Here is a 16,101-nt window from a genome sequence, read left to right as displayed (position 1 = left end):
AAACGGCTTCACCGGTGAAGCCAAAGCCAGTGAAGCCAGAAAAACTGGCTTTTCCCGGCTTCTAGTTTATTTTAACTCTGGCTTACAAAACGGCTTCACGCTATCGTGCCTCGATTTGCGCAAAATAGATAAAGCCGAAGCCGGCATAAACCGTGCCAAAAAGGCCCTAACTATGCAGTAGAATAAATCCTACTCCAAGATAGGATCCTTTGGAACTTAAGAATTTCATTATTGAATTTCAAAAAAAAAAGCTACTAGGAAATATGAACAATCCTCGCTTTTTAAAGATCATAGATTTTATTCTATCATCGTGTTCGTTTATTGGTTTTAGTCAGACTTATTCAACCAGCCAACAATGTTTTTTTCTTTAAAGAAAAAACCAGCCCCGGGCAGCCGGGGAACAGGCCGTATATACGAGTAAATGTGACAGGCTGTGTGACACCGTTGCATCGCGATCGAGTGGTAGCAGTGTTCCGCACCTGGTGCAATGATTGTGAATTGGACTGTCATCTTCTGTGTTTTACTGGCTTTTACTGCCCGCCTTGAACTTGTGTTTTGGAAGCATTTAGCGCGGTGTGTGGGCCTGGCCGCCTGCTTCGCAAAAGTTTCAGGAGGGGACACGCTGCTTGCGGCAACATCCTTGCTTTTTCTTTCTTTTTTTATTATTTATTTATTGTTACCTGCGACCTTGGACCAACGACAGGGGAGGGAGATTAGCTGTTCGGCGAGGTTGTTTAGCTCCTTGGCTGAGGCCATGCCCGTGCCTTGGCCCCCTGGCCTACAATTATTCCCAATCATCCCTCAAGGCATCAATCGGGATCTTCCTCATGTCTCGTGCTGTCAACAGTAACAACCGTCCCTCTCTCCTTGTCTTCCAAATTCGAATAATTCGAGCGATTGCTCCGCCAACCCACCAACGTTCTCAAGTTTTTTTTTTTGTAAAAAAAAAATGCGTACTGTACACAACAACCACAGTAATACCGTCGACACGAATAGACCATGTGTCATGTTCGTTTGACTGATAAGTTATGACTAAAAATATTATTTACTGATTTATTATGAGAGAAAAATACTATTCATTGGCTAAAAAAATACGGCTTATAAGCTGAACTAATTGGGAGCGTGGCTGGGTCCATGGCCGCTGCCGCCCACTCGCACGAAAGGGCATTTCGGAACGAGATGCACAAGGACGGAGGTTGGAATGGTGAAGCTTGTTTGTCGGCTCCATCTTCTCCAAGCGGCTCCGATCAGCATACAACCTGTTTGGCTGGCTGGGCTGGATCGTGGATTATTTACTGCTGGCTGATTTAACTGGTTTGGTGTGAGAGAAAAATATTATTCCAGCTTATAATCCACGATCGCATACGATCGTTTACGACGTCCCGAAAAGGCCGATGGTTTGACACTTTCACGTCCAAAATTGTTTATCCATAGACCGTTTGGTTGGCGCTTGGCAGGCGCAAAAAATAGCTCTTGAAGCAGTACCAAACGTACCCGATATGTCACCTTTTCAGTTCTGGAGCCAGTATGCAATTCGAAGCTGCTACGTCGTTGAACAGTTCCGCTCCGTGCCGTTCGCCGTTCGGCCCGTGCCTTGCAATGGCCCCTGGGCCGTGACCGTCAATGTTCAGTTTAAAGTTTGAAAGGCGTGCCAAGCTTTTAATGCGGACATGTCTAAAGGCCTCTAAAGATTTTTCCCAGTGCGGTGAGACCGTGAGAGGTTGCTTTAGCTCACAAATGATCACTGCACGAGACATACGTGCTTTGGACACGAAAAAGTGCTGCTGCTCCTGTAGAAAACATGCGCTTCATCCGTCACGGAGTGGGCGACGTAAAATTGTAGCAGGTGAGCTCCAGGACCAGGAGTCACGCCTAAGTTATCTACAGGCTACCAGTTAGGCTGTTACCCGTTTGTTCTGTCTTCCACTCCACTTCACCGTGGCGTGGCCCGTGTGCTTTGCTAACCTAACTCGCTCAGGATTTGAGATGGTCCAAATGTGTCTTTGATTGACACCGAAGTGCACTACACCCATCGTTTCGTCGAAAGAAAAAGGAAATACACGACCCATGCGTGCATGATGAATCTACGCTTTGTGTGCATGCATTCATATGCAACCACTACAAAAACGGTTTATGAGACAATTGGCAACATGGTCAGTCTCTAGAAATATGTTTTAGAAAATAAAAAACTTTCATAAAAAATTAGCAAAACTAATTTTAATCACATGAGAAGACCACCATAGAAGTACTGCTCATGTAATGTAAGCCCCCCTTCTACCACTCCGCGACACCGTCCTCTGTGACAATACTGGATGCTATTAATTTTTATTAACTTTATAAATCTTGTATGGTATATTTGACTCTTAAATGATTTTAAAAGAATTTTTTTTGAACTGTGGAGTTTTCGTTCTCACCGAACACAACAACTTTGTTGTAGGGTGTCTCTCCATCTGAGCTCGTTTAAAAAACTCATGAAAAGCTGAGAACTTATAAAATATAATTTGAGACCCTAAATGATTTTAAATGAAAAAAAAAATCATCAACTGTAAAATTGTAGGTATATTCAGTTCTACAACTTCGATATGAATTTTGTCTTTCGACTTTATTTGAAAAGTTATGATTTTTTTGTGTTGCGCCTATTTTAAAATGCGGACCACATTGCTAACCATCTCTAGAAATCCAAAAACCTGATTTTCAAAAGTATCCTCTATTTTCAAAGGTTGTTCACAAAAAAATCGCTTGTAGAGACGACCGGTGTTGTCAACAACCTTTAAAAATAGAGGGTACTGTAGAGACAAGTGGTATTTAAAAAAGTTTTCGAGATGGTTTTTTTATAGAGCTGCATTTGCCTAAAATATAGAGCGCCTTTGAAAATTGTTTCTGGCATAGTGATCTGTTGTCTCCTCTCTCTTTTTTCTCCCATCACCTCTTTTGCAAGGGCTTTATATCAATTATTAATATATTAAGGGTAACATCATGGGATCTTTATATGCATCTAGAGGATCTAGAGCGCCACACATGGCGGCCATCACTGAGGGCCAAAGACGCTTTAGCTAGATTATGAGCTTTCGACATTGTTCTCCTTTCCTTCGTGGCAGAAGCTTAACTGATGCAGAGTTGCAGACCTGAGCGTTCCAGGGGCTGGCCAGGCTTATTGGGCCTTTTCTAGTATCTAGGATATAAACATGTTTGTTTCATGTTGGCCCATGATAATTCAAGGTGCGTACTCCGTAGTCCGTATACCTGCTGCCAAACCAGGCTCACTTTTATGTAGTACTGCCAGATAGGATCATCAGTTTTTTTTTTTGAGAAACACCGCTCTTTATTAATTATTAATCAGCTTGGAGAGCAAAGTTACAAATGCCTTCTGGCGGTGAGGTCAACCAAACTCTTCTACCCAAATCAAAAAAGACAAATCCTCTAGCTAAAGAGTGAGCATCCACATTGGAAGTTCTACTCTCATGAACAAAAACAAAGGACTCAAGAGATCGCGCTCCTACCAACCCTATAGATGGTCAAATGGGTGTCATGGCCCGATACGGCGCAGACATGGTCGGTAAGAGTAAGTGTCAGGTCATGTCGTGCCGCCCAACATGCTCAACTTATAAGATCCAAACGCGCCACTAGGCAAAGTTAACCGTGGCGTGTCTAGCCTGGTGAGCCTATGGGCTCTGCATTCATCTTATTCGGACAAAAGAACTTTAAAAAAATCATCAGAAAAAATTACAAAGCTCATGGATCTCACGAATTAATCACAAGTCCAAATTCATACAACCACAAATCAATCACAAAATAGAAGAACTTGCCACGGGAAAGCCATGGATCCTAACGCAGGCGCCTAGCCCTTGTTTAATCATCTCTCACTTAGTTTAGACTCACTTCGAACTTCTCGCTCATACTCATGTTCTTTCGGCCCTTGGTAATCATCTTTCACCTAGTTTAGAGTTATAAATTTTTTTGTGGTGTGGCACCATTCATGTTGTGGGCTTGTGGCCAGGCTGACCAAGCTTAAGCCCATGCATATTGCGACTTGGAATGCACACGTGTGACTAGCTTAATTTCTATCCTTTTTTTCACCTCTCAACTCAATATATAAATAGCCATGTATTTAAGTTAAGTCAATCTCCAGCCAATTCTTCCTATGATTATATTCTATTGCAGCTAGCATTTATTATTGGCATTAGGATTTCAAAAAATAAAGTTGGATCATGTCCAATTAAATTCAACATGATAGCTAGCTCTATATGACCATACAACATGATGTCATATTTGCTAGTTATACAGATGATGAAGCCTTTAATTTGGAGAAGCGGAAGTGTAGACCACAGGGAGCTGCGGCTGGTCCTTGACGACCAAGGTCAACACCTCGGGGCGCGAGGAGTGCCCCACGACGTCGAAGTTGAACTCAAGGACCGATTTAGTCGGCGAAATTTTCTAGGAAATGGTACTATAGCACTTTCGTTGTTATTTAATAATTAGTGTTCAATTATAGTCTAATTAGGTTTAAAAAATTCGTCTCGTGAATTTCGTCTAAACTGTGTAATTAGTTTTATTTTTTATTTATATTTAATGCTTCATGCATACGTCAAAGATTCGATGTGACGAAGAATTTTAAAAAAAATTACAAAATTTTGGGAACTAAACGGGCACTTGGCGATTTCACTGAAATCTGTACACGGCACACAGAGACACAGCGAACGTGTCAGCGCAAAGACGTGCGGTGATGAAGAGTTGGTTCTCGATCCTCAATACTAGCTACGCACCTAGATCGGCCGTGAGGAGTCCCTCGCCGTCGTACTTTGGTCCTGCGAGGACGGCCCCGGACGGCGAGACGATGACGCTGCCCCCGCGGCAGAGGTCGTCGTCCGGCGCGGGCTCCTCGTCGAACCCGGTGAAGGCGTACTCGGGCGGGGGCGGGTAGTCCTTCCTGCGGCAGAACTGGTTGACGGACAGGAGGAAGCACCCGCCCTCGTGCGCGACGTGCCTCACGGACGCCTGCCAGAGGTCGGAGTCGTCGGCGGTGGGCGCGCAGTAGATCTGCATGCCCTTGCCGTAGAGCGCGGCCCGGGCCAGCGGCATCTTGCTCTCCCAGCACACGAGCGCGCCGACGCGGCCGATCGGGGTGTCGTAGAGCGAGAGCGTGGAGCCGTCCCCGCACCCCCAGAGCACGCGCTCCAGCGCCGTGGGCACCAGCTTCCGGAGCTTCCCGAGCAGCTCCCCCGCCGGGCTGAAGAAGAGCACCGTGTTGTACAGCGTGCGCCCGTGCCGCTCCACCGCGCCCGTCACCAGGTACACCCTGTACTCGGCGGCGAACGAGGCCAGCCGGTTCGTCTCGGGACCTGCGTCGGTCGTTGCGCGGCCGCCATGTGCAACGACGCGTCGGTTGGGGTGTCACGGATTCTCACGTTCGGATGTACACAAGTTGCCGGTGTTTTCGGATCAGAGCTTACCGGGGACGTCGATGGCGGAGGCGCAGTACTTGCAGAAGAGGTCCTTCCCCTTTCCCCCCTTTTGCCTGCGGGGGGCCGCCGATGGTGACTCCGAAGTCGCTGCCACGGGGGAAACCGCCGACGAAGACTTCCGGGAACACCACCAGCTGCGCGCCCTGCTTGGCGGCCTCTGCTTTCACTTTCTTCGCTTTCTCTGAAGAAAAAAACAGGTTCAGTAGCAGAGTAGCCTGGTTCTGTTCAGAGACCAAATCCTCTTTCTACGTCGAAAGAAATCTACGTCTTTCTTTGAAAGAAGCGGCAGGAACTTACCATGATGAAGAAGCGAAGAAATCAAACGAGATGATATTGTTTATTGTCCAAGCTTGAATCAAACAGCGTGTTTTTTTTTACGCGAGGAACCTCCCCATTCCCATTGCATAACAACGGAAATACAACATTTTTAGAGTACTCAATCCATCCAAAATTGTAAGACGTTTGACTTTTTTGACACCAAGTTTGACCACTCGTTTTATTCAAAAAATTATGTAAAATATCACTTCTTTCGTCGTGGTTTGGTTTATTAATAAAAATTCTTCAAGAATGACTTAAATTTGACTATATTTGCACAAATTTTTTGAATAAGACGAGTGGTCAAACTTAGAAAAAAAAAGTCAAACGTCTTACAATTTGGGATGGAGTAGTATTACAGAGCAAATAAAAGACAGTTAAGAAGACGCCCATATCATCCTACATTCCTACGAAACATCGCCTGATTTAGACGACTACCAAGGGATCTAAACGTTTCTAAGAAAGACTTATGCAAGAACAGACTTGCAATAAAACAGGGCTGTGTCTACATAGTTTCTGGCAGAACCAGCACAAAAAACAGCCGCGAACCATCAACTCCAAGCTTGATGGTGTTGAAACTAGGGGTTTCAGACAGTGTGAGGGAGACTGGGGCCTCCGCTCGTCAGGGGTCGCCTTCAGGCGGAGACTCGGGATAGGCTCGACAGTGAACTTGTGGGAAGCTGGCACAAAGAACTAGGGTTTCATTCATTCGTTCACCAACCAACCTGCACCGTTACAAGTGTTCCCTATTTATAGGGCCCAACTACTTCATGACAGAATTTATTACAATGCCCCTCAACTGCTATAGTACATTCCTGAAATATTCCGCCGCTAGCCTCTTGTTTGCGGGGCAATCCTGCCATACCGTCTCCGAGTAATGGGCCTCCATGAGCAGCCGGCCCACCATGCCTCGGTCTTCGGCCCAAAGGCCTGGGTCCCGGTGCTGGCCTCCATCTCCAGGGGCGCCCCGCTGCCTCGGCGGGTCTCCGCCGGCCGGTCGGAGACATCTCCCGCGGGTCTCCGCCCGACCGCGCGAGGGCCATGGCTCTCGACGCTGGCCTCCGCCTTCAGGGGCGCGCCATCGCCTTGGCGGGTCTCCGCCGGTTCGGTCGGAGACATCATCCGTAGGTCTCCGCCCGGCCGCGCAGGGGCCATGCTGGCGCGTTCTGGCCTCCACCTTCAGGGGCGCGCCGTCGCCTTGCCGGGTCTCCGTCGGTCCGGTCGGAGACATCATCCGTAGGTCTCCGCCCGGCCGCGCAGGGGCCATGCTGGCGCGTTTGCGCGGACCATAGGTCTCCGCCCGACCATGCAGGGGCCATGCTGGCGCGTTTGCGCGGACCACGGACGCCTGCGCTTGAGTACCTGCACACACTTAGGCAAGATTGTTTGTTTGATTAGTTCAAAGGTAGGGCGGCCTCCGCCCTTATTGCCGGAGACGCCCGTAAGTTAGAATGGGGCGGCGTCCGCCTAGGCGGTCGGAGACGTGTGTGCCTGGCCCTGGCGGGATCCGCGACGAGCATAGCCAGGAAAGTTCCTTTAGTCAGTGCCGGGTCTCCGCCCTAAGACGGTCGAAAACGCCTTGGCGACACCTTGCTGTCGGAGGCCTTCGTCACTCGCCGAAGCCGTGTTACAACAGTTCCCCCCTTTTGAGACCATGGTTTGTCGGAGCGTGCCGTGAGCTCAAAACGCCTTGGCCAAAGGCGTTGGCGGGGGCGGAGGCCATATTCATCGGTGTCTTCGAGCGAGGCCCCGCTGCTTCCCCCCTGGCCCGCTCTGGCGTGGCCGTTGGTCTCGTTGAGAGTAGCCGTTGGGCAACAATCTAGCTGTTGCCCTACGGCGCGGCCGTTTCTGCCGTGTCAGTTTCCGTTGCACACCCTACGACTTTTTCGGAGGTGACCGTTGCGCGGCGGGCGAGTTTTCCGGAGGTGACCGTTGTGTGGCGGGGGCCGGACCGCCTACCCGCTGTCTATATAAGGGTGCTGTTGGTGGTGGGGTCCCCCCCGCATCGCTCATTCACTTTCATTGCATTCGAGAAATCGCTCTCTGCTCTCTTCGCTTTCGCCTTTCGCTGCCCCCGCATGTTCCGTCTTTCTGCTTGCGTCTCGCGCTTAGGTTGCTGTCGCGGTGGCTTTCCTTTCCGCCTCCGCCCAAACTCGCCGGCCCGCCTTTTCCGGACCCTACCGCCACCTTCTCGGCGTTAGGGCCGTCAGCTGGGGTGCGCGCTTTGAGGAGTGCATGCTTGCCTCTGCCTCCGCGTTAGAGTTTGAAAAACTAGTCGAGGAGGATTTGGGGAGTGTCTCTGCGTCTATCGGGGACCTGATCGCCGCGGACTCCAGAGATATGGCGATAAAGTCTTGGGACTTCGGTCCCTCCTCTATTACTGAGGAGGCAATCGCGGAGATGTTGAAGGAGTCATGTTTTCCTTCTTCCAGGGTAAAAATCCCTCCGCCTGGCCAGACTGTTCCGGAACTGGAGGAAGGATATGCGATGGTCTTTTGGGACTTCTTCACCTGCGGCCTCCGCCTTCCCTACATCCCCTTCCTTCGCCGGGTGTTGGAGACCTTCAATGTCCAGCTCCATCATCTGACCCCTACTGCTTTCCTCACGCTTAGCAAATTCTACTAGGCGTGCGTTTCTTACGACGCCGAGCCGGATGTGGACACCTTCTGCACGTACTATGAGCTGCAGAAACAGCCAAAGAAGAAGAAGGAGGTGCGAGAGGGTAAGGAGGTGGAGGTGGCCTACCAGTACGGTAGTTGCACCTTCATGTCGAAGAGGAACCAAGGCGTAGATCACCTGGAGATTTCATTCTGACAGAAAGGCAAATGGGACCACGGCTGGCTTGAGCAGTGGTTCTATGTGAAGACCTACGGGGTCCGCAGCACTACCGAGGATGGCGTGGAGCTCTCGGAGTATCCATTAACTTCTCGGATGGAGGAGATGGCGCCACACACGCGCGTGGATCCGCCGGAGGAGGTGTCTCCGACGAGGGAGGCTTGTGATCAGGCTTTTGTGGCAGCGTGCCGCTACTCTGGTGGCCGCGATCTGGTGGAGGAGATCATGGCCTCCAACTACTGGCCCTTGGGCAAAAACAACCTAGCCTTTCGGCTGGAGCAGGTCAAGGTTCTCGTTTTTGGGCCAGAGGCCAGGATTCTGTTCCCCCGCTTCGGTCGGTCCTTGGGGGAGGGGGTGACGGAGGACGGTTTCATCTCCAAAGTTGAGGAAGCCACCATAGGGTTGGTTGGCAAGATTTCCGAGCGTGAGTACATGTCTTGGATGGCCATGGCAGACACCATGTCGCGGCTCAATCGAGTTTTTGAGGAGGTTGGGATCATCTACCGGGAGCGTGAGGTTCCCACCGAGGTCCTGGCTTCGATTGAGAAGAAGAAGAAGAAGGCCTTCGCGAAGAATGTTACGGCGGAGGCCGAGTCTAAGAAGAGGAAGGGCGCCGTCGGCTCTCGGGCGCCTGCGAAAAAGAAGAAGAAGAGCGGTGCTCCGTTGATTGCGCCGGCCTTGTCTTCTGCTGATAGTGCGGGCGTTGCCTCCGCCGGCAGTGAAGACGTTGAGAGTTCCTCCGTCCCGTCTGCTGACGCGCGGGTTGCGAGTGGAGGTGACCGCGGCTCTCCTTTAGCTCCGGTGTGCCCTGCGAGCGGCGCTGTGAGCAGTGCCGGGCATCCGGAGGCCAGCGCTGCCCTTGAGCGCTCCTCGCATGGTGCTGTGAGTGTCGGCGATCAGCCGAAAGGTAGCGCCGTCGAGCCTATGCCCGACATTCTTGGCGGGCTGTGCTCGAGCTCTGAAGAGGACACGGAGGCCATCCCGCGGCACGCTCCTCCGTCCCCTGCCATTGTCGCGCCTTCGCCTGTGCCGGCGACCGACGTCGAGCAGGTGGAGGCTGCGCTTGCTGAGCAGGCCCCGGTGACTCGGCCTTCTTCGAGCCCTCCGCCCGCCGAGCCGCCGGCCAAGGAGATCCGGCCCTTTGGGCCTTCACCACACGATATGGCGGAGACTTCTGCTCAGTGGGCGCGGCAAGCTGCCCAGCCTGGGCTTTTTATGAGTAAGTCAGTTTGGTGCACATTTTTGTATTTATTGTCTTCGCCCGGTTCATTCCTTTACGTATTGTGCCGAGTGCTAATATTGTGTATGTGTTGCTTTGCATGTGATGTCATGGCTGGGCTCCTCACCCCGGAGGAGCGAGCAGTTGCTGCCGGCGCTAGGTTTGGTCCGGGGCAGCCGGGGCTGACGACGCCGGGTCCGAGTGAGTATAGAATGTTTATTTTGATCATCATTTGGCCTGTTGTTGTTGCCAGTTTCTGATCTGCCCTCTGACCTGAGCTGTTGTTGTTTTTTTTACATAGGCTCCTCCGACACCTCTATCTCAGGTTGGGAGGAGTGTTATCTTGTTGTTCTTGGGTACGTCGGAGGTGGTCTTTGGTTGTTGGTGTGTTTAACGTGAGATTTGCTTTTCTCACCTTATCGTTTTGTGTTTGTTTGTTCTTCTTTGAACAGATCGCTTCAAGCAGCGTCTGAGGGACATGGATTTCTTCCAACTTCTTCGTGTTCATCTAAAACACCAGAGCCTGGTGCGTCTCCGGCGGTTTTGCCCCTTACCTTCTTTTATTTTTTTTTGTGTATGCTCGCTTCTAGACTTGTTCTTGATTCCGTTGCTGATCGCTGTGGTTTTTTCCCTCTGGTCACAGGGGTATCACACGGGTGTTGTTATGGAAGAGCACTGTACCCACGAGGTCTCCGACCGAGACACCGTGATCGAAGCGCTCAAGGTGGAAATCGAGCGCCTGGAAGGTGAAAAAGGGAGTCTGTCGGACTCTCTTATAGCTCTCCGCCTGTCTCTGACGGAGAAGGAGCGAGAAAAGGATGGCTTGAGAGCCGATCTCGCCAAGGCCCGAGAAGCAGAGGTTTTGTCCGTCGAGCAGGCCCATAGGGCGAACGAGCTGACCGAGGGTCTCCGGTGAGAGCTTGCCTCTGAGAAGGAATCCGCAGCAGCAGTGAGGGAGCAGCTGTCTTGGACGATGAGGCGTTTGGACTCGGTCAACGGAGTCCTTGCTGCAACCGTTGGCCACTACCAGGCCACCGTCGTCGAGCTCGGAGGCGAAACCTCCGCTCCTCCGAAGGAAGACAGCGTGTACGCCCTCGCCTCCTGGCTAAAGCGTCACCTTGCGAAGCTCCCCGGTCTGATCAACGGTTGCACGGACTACGGGGCGCTAGCGGGAGTGGCGAATTATGCTAAACTCTTGGCGCGCGGCGGGTGTACGCATACCGAAAGTATTCCGAAGGGGGCGCTGCCTGGTCCGGAGGAGCTCGGTGAGACCTCTCTTGGTTTGCGAAAAACCTTGAGAAATTTCATTGGGCACTTTTGGGCTCCATTTGGGAGATCTGCTGCTCGGAAACTGGCAGAGGACAAGAGGGCGAAGGTATTTGTAGTCTTTGTAGCCGCCCCTTTTTCTTTTTGTTTTTGGTGATGCTGCGAAGGCTTTCGTTGCTTTTGCTCCTGACACTCTGGCCTATGCTGTAGGATGCGTAGAAGGGTCTTGCGGGCAGGCCTCCGTCAGTTCCGCGCTCGGCGACCGCGGTCGGTGCCTCCGCCGCTGGTGGCGCTCTGGGGGGATCTACGATCGACGGCGGCGGTGGTGGTCGGAGGCTGCAGGCGCCGTGCCCGCCCACAGTTGATGCGGGCTCTGCTCCAGGGACTTCCGCTGCGGCCGATGCGCCGGAGGTCTAGGCTCTTTGTAGCACTTAGTTGTTTTAGCATGTATTTTGTAGTCCAGCTAGACTTTTGTGAATAAAGTTTATTTTGTTCTGAATGGTTTTGTGGAAAATTTTAACCTTGCGCAGGTTCCGAATCGGGAGCCTATGCAAGAAGTTGCGCCTTTGACTCTCTACAACGACGGTATTTACGTGAGCGGAGAGCTTTGGGAGTATTGGTGTTCGGCCTTTCCCCGCAGCGCTGCGCGCGACGTGTTCAAGTCAGTTAGGTTTGACATAGACGACGAGCGCGCTGGGTTTACTCGCGCGCTCGCTTGGCGCGGACCTCCGCCACAATAGTTAGGATTTTATTTCAAGTTGGTGTCCTATAAGAATGTTTCCCGACGCTTTATGGAATACAAGACAGGTTCACTTTGTTGATTGTTTGTGCGGTGGCTTGAGCCTGTCGTGCTAGTTTACATATCTCGTCTAGTCCCGAGCTTGCGCACTATTGTTCTTTGCTTGGGCGAACATGCACGATACAGAGGTGGTGTCCAGGACCTTCGTCCCATTTTCTCTCCTTCTCTGTGCTCGCTTGATGGCCGGGGTAGAAGTCTCCGCAGTTTTTCGACCGGCGGAGGCGTACTTGAAGTCCACCTGGCGAGGCTTGCCGAATTGGTGTTTGATCTGACTGGAGGTTTGGCGCAGCTAGTGTAGATGGTGGAGACTTTTGATATTTCTTTAGCTGGGTGTTTTAGCTGTCTGGAGGCATGAGTCTCCGACGCTGCACACCCGTGGGACATGGTGAAAGTTCTAGTTTGGTTTTGGTTAATTGATGAAACCCTAAGTGCTAACCTAGTTTATCAAGATGATTATGAGATAGGTAGCACTACTCCAAGTGATGAAGCAATGGCGAAGATCATGACAATGGTGATGGCATGGTGATGGTCAAATGCTTAAACTTGGAAAAGAAGAAAGAGAAAAATAAAAGGCTCAAGGCAAAGGTATAAAATGTAGGAGCCATTTTGTTTTAGTGATCAAGACACTTAGTGAGTGTGATCACATTTAGGATTGATAGTCATACTATTAAGAGGGGTGAAACTCGTATCGGAATGCGGTTATCAAAGTGCCACTAGATGCTCTAACTCATTGTATATGCATTTAGAATCTAGTGGAGTGCTAACACCCTTGATAATATTTGTGAAGATATGCTAACACATGTGCACAAGGTGTTTGCAGGGTTGTGAAAATATGCTAACACAGGTGCACAAGGTGTTCGGCGCTTTCGGAAAAATGAAATGTCTATTTTCTATTGCGCCGGATGCAAAATTCTTGGTGGTTGGCACATTTGAGCAAGGGTGAAGAAGTTAGAGTTGAAATGGAGTTGGTCGAAATGATGCTGGCGTTGGTCTACTGACTGGACGCTGGGTCACTCAGCAACCGGATGCTGAAAGGCTGCGTCCGGTCGAGCTGTCAGACGGCACAGTGACTAGGGTATTGCACCGGACGCTGGTCTGTGTCCGGTCAAGGTGGACCGGACGCGTCCGGTCGAAAAAACATGCCTCGGGGAGCTAACTGGTGTAACACCCCAGGTGTTTGTCACCAATTAAGCAATGGGTTTGAGCTCAAACATGACATGTCAAGTGGTGATGAAGGTGTCAAGATCAAATCTACAAGAGTGAGCTCCAACTTAAACTTGAGCAACACGCCTTTGCTTGCATATTGGCCGTTTTAGATATATATACCTAAGTAAGGTTGATGGTGCTTCTTTCATGTGTCTCGCATCAATATCCATCTATATTGATCCATGGAAAAGTTTCGTGAAGTTTGGAATCAAGAAGTCGCATGAAATGATGAGTTACATTCTTTCTTGGATTGCTTTATTAAGTGAAAGGAATTATAGGTCATTGAACAAACCTTGGTACTATGCCCAAACGACTCTAATTGAACTCTACAACAAAAGTCATGAAAGGTTCATGTTGAGAAAATGCCAAGAAAATGCTCCAATGGATCACAAAGGATAATTTAAGCTTTATCGTGGTCCTTCTTTGGTCAAAGTAGAACTATAGCTTCTGCACCTGCTTTGAAGTTGGACATTTAATAAAAGTTGAAGCTCATGTTATGTAGAAGAAACATTGTTTAAGGGTCAAGAACTAGTTTGGTCCATAACCTAGTCAAACAGAGCTCACAAGATTCAATGAACTGCTGTTTTTGGAACCCTGAAATTTGGCTAAGTGTAGATGACGAACTTCCCATTTTTAGTTTCAATGTACCCATATTTGGCGAATTTTAGTTTGCAAACCATTTCGAATTTGAGAAAACTCCTTTAAGGAAAGTTAGAGTACTCTTGTAGCCCTACACAACGGTGTAATCGGTGGAGCAAATAATCGATCGGTTTAGAAGATATGAGGGGAGGAAAATGGGATTTCAGCTTGTATTTTCACGGTGGTATTAGAATTTTGAAAATGTTGAACAGTGGCCGACAGATTGCTCTGGCGCTGCAGCTCGCGTGGCCGCCATGCGCCCCTGCTCGCGCCGCGTGGCCATCTTGCCGTGCTTAAGTCCAGAACCGGCACCTGCCGCTGCCATGGCTGCCATGGATGCCACTAGCTGGAGCTCGTGCATGGTTTGCGTCCCTCCCCACTCTGTATCCCTCTCATTCCATGGTCTCCTTGGACCGCTGTGGCCTGCGCGGCTTGCCGCCGGCGAGTGCAGCCATCGCCGAGCCCTGATGCTGCCACCGTACGTACGAACAGAGCCGACTCTCACGGTTTTACGGGCGCGTGTGTCACAGTTGCGCAGGCATGGTGCGCATGGCTGGTGTGGATCCGGTGTGGTCACACAGCATGGCACATGCGCTGGCTCTGGACACACGGATGTGGCCAAGAGAGGACGCTCCTAGCTTGGGATTGATCGACGAGGACGTCGATCTCTTAAGGGGGGTGAGGATGTAACATCCCGGCCTAGGGCTTAACAGGATTAATAGGATACTCATACCAATAAGTTGCAACTTCTTTTCCGGAAGCCCATCTGCAAATAACTCCGAGGTTAAGCGTGCTTGGCCTGGAGCGATGGGTGACCGACCAGGAAGTTTTTCCCGGGTGCGCACGAGTGAGGACAAAGTGCGTAGAAAAGACTTGTGTTGGTCTATGAGGGCAGTCTATATCCTAGAGAAGCTGCCAGATGTAAGCGGGCCTGGCCTCGGAGAGGCAGGATGTCACAGCTGGTATCAGAGCGAGATTAAGCATAATACTGTCATGTACTTAGTTTTCAAAACAAAGTTTTGTTTTAAAAAGCCTATTTTGACTAAAATTTTAGCTACAGACAAATTTGTCAAAACTAATTTGCAACACTATGCTAGCGACATCCTCCTTTATGCCCTATTAAGGACTATTAGGTGGCTATCTAAGTACTAACTTTGGGGGATGTACTTTATTGAAATTTTTACTTTCGTCGTCCATACGGCGTGCTATTGTATGGATGCCATTCACTTGAATGGTAATGTATGGATCAATTGCCTCTACGCCCAGGTAAGTGTGAGTTGTGAGAGCATGACCATCCAACTGTCGGTCTAGGGAAGAGTTAGCTGTGGTTACTGGAATATTTACATGTTACACACATGTATATATGAAGGTACTTAATTGTGGGTATATCTGTCGGGTAGCTATGGATACCGAAGTATATATATCTGAGGATATATATATGGGGAGTATCTTAGTTTACTGCTTTCATTATGTGCTTATTTATCTCTTGTGGGGATGGGCTGCAATGAATTTGCTTGCAGGTATGCTAACCACGAATGCGTAGATTGAATGTAGCTGACGACTAGCTATATATATCGAGAGAGTACGTGTTATGCCACCGACATAGAACATGATTTCCGCCTTAGGCTGGCAATTTTGTGAGGACGAGTAGGACGAGCATGCATCATGATTGTGCTTGTGCATAAATATGCTTCCCTCACCTTGTTCTAATACTAAGTAACTTGTGATCAATGTGATGTTACTATCTTCCCTGTGTGAGGATAGACAAAATGCCTTGTTCCATGCTGCTTGAATAGCTGTGTTTGAGGATAGGGTGTGATTAGCTTTGCCTTGTATGTTTGCTTCCAAAGGAAATAGATGACAAGTTAATAGTTAGCAAAAAGTTCACTTCTTGAAAACTAAATTGCTATATGTATGTAAAACTTGTTTTGTAGAGATATCCACCTACTCTGTAAAAAGGAAATAAAGGATAATAGTACCTTACTACCATGTTCGCATAATATGTGTAGTAGTGTTGCTGTAGGTGACTGCTTATTATGAACGAACCTTGTGCTTAGTAATAGTCATTTAAGCTAATTGGATTGAGTGTTTCGAAAAGCTTGCTTAAGACCATGATGTAGGTGTGGGTGCTCGTTATCTAGGTAGTGCCATAGGTGTCACCTCTTTTGTCCTCGGTAAGCATACGAGTGTTGAAGAGCGCTATCCTAGAACGGCGTCTAAGTTTTGATAATCTTTTGATTGTCATCTCCCATTTAAGTTCTCTTTTAGGAGCCTGAGCCGGTGCACGTGATTGCTAGCCATTGAACGTTGCGTTACGAAGATCTTTATCCATGCCTTTGCTTGACCTTAGGCCCAAGTTT

The 16,101-nt window shown here is 49.5% G+C and overlaps 1 pseudogene; it reads right to left on the bottom strand.

Annotated features, from left to right (window-relative positions):
* Positions 1-4,637: 4,637 nt before the first annotated feature.
* The window catches only part of LOC136490972 (bifunctional nitrilase/nitrile hydratase NIT4A-like), a 29,723-nt pseudogene continuing 18,259 nt past the window's right edge, over positions 4,638-16,101 (bottom strand).

Source organism: Miscanthus floridulus, chromosome 11 (assembly GCF_019320115.1).
Source record: "Miscanthus floridulus cultivar M001 chromosome 11, ASM1932011v1, whole genome shotgun sequence".
NCBI lineage: Eukaryota > Viridiplantae > Streptophyta > Magnoliopsida > Poales > Poaceae > Miscanthus > Miscanthus floridulus.
This window is presented reverse-complemented; position numbering and strand designations above follow the sequence as displayed.